This window comes from Alligator sinensis, unplaced genomic scaffold, assembly GCF_000455745.1.
Source record: "Alligator sinensis unplaced genomic scaffold, ASM45574v1 scaffold707_1, whole genome shotgun sequence".
Lineage (NCBI taxonomy): Eukaryota > Metazoa > Chordata > Crocodylia > Alligatoridae > Alligator > Alligator sinensis.
The window spans coordinates 1,672,053-1,672,699 of NW_005842065.1; the positions used below are offsets into that span (position 1 = coordinate 1,672,053).

The 647-nt window shown below is 62.3% G+C and overlaps 1 protein-coding gene across 1 annotated transcript in view; it reads right to left on the reverse strand.

Moving 5' to 3' along the window:
* LOC106722193 (nuclear factor interleukin-3-regulated protein-like) overlaps positions 1-643 on the reverse strand; it is a 12,572-nt gene extending 11,929 nt beyond the window's left edge. The window contains exon 1 of the mRNA XM_014519872.2: positions 528-643. The gene's annotated coding sequence lies outside the window, so the exon portion shown is untranslated. The remainder of the gene's footprint in view (positions 1-527) is intronic.
* Positions 644-647: the final 4 nt, after the last annotated feature.

Genomic DNA, 647 nt, shown 5'->3' on the forward strand with positions numbered 1-647 from the left:
CCCCCCACAACACATACACGATACATGCCCCCCCCCACACACAAACACAACCATACATCCCAAGCACACACAATGTGCACAGTGCATGCCTGCACCCCCCCAAAACACATACATGATACATGCACCCCCCCACACACAAACACAACCATACATCCCAAGCACACACAATGTGCACAGTGCATGCCTGCACCCCCCCAAAACACATACACGATACATACACCCCCCACACACAAACACAGCCCTACACCCCAGGTCCACACAACGCACTTAGGAAGGAGGCATGCAGGCTCCCCAATACCACCCCAAGCAAATTCACAACCACGCACCCCTCCACACACACCACAACCACAACGCACGCACTCACACACACAGCACACAGCACACACTACGCACACAAACACACGGCTCAGCCCCGCACAGGAGGCCGCGCATGAGCTCCCTTGGACACAACACAACACAAGCCCCTCACACAACGCGCCGGGACACAATGGCACGGGCAGCACCCTCCCCCCGCGGCGCCCCGGTACCTGGGCCGGGCCGGGCCGGGCCGGGCCGGGCGGCGGCGGCGCGATGTGTGTTAGTGGGTCAGCGCTTGCATAACGCGTCCGCCCGGCTCCAGCGCCGGCACGGGGCGGGGCCGCAGCCAG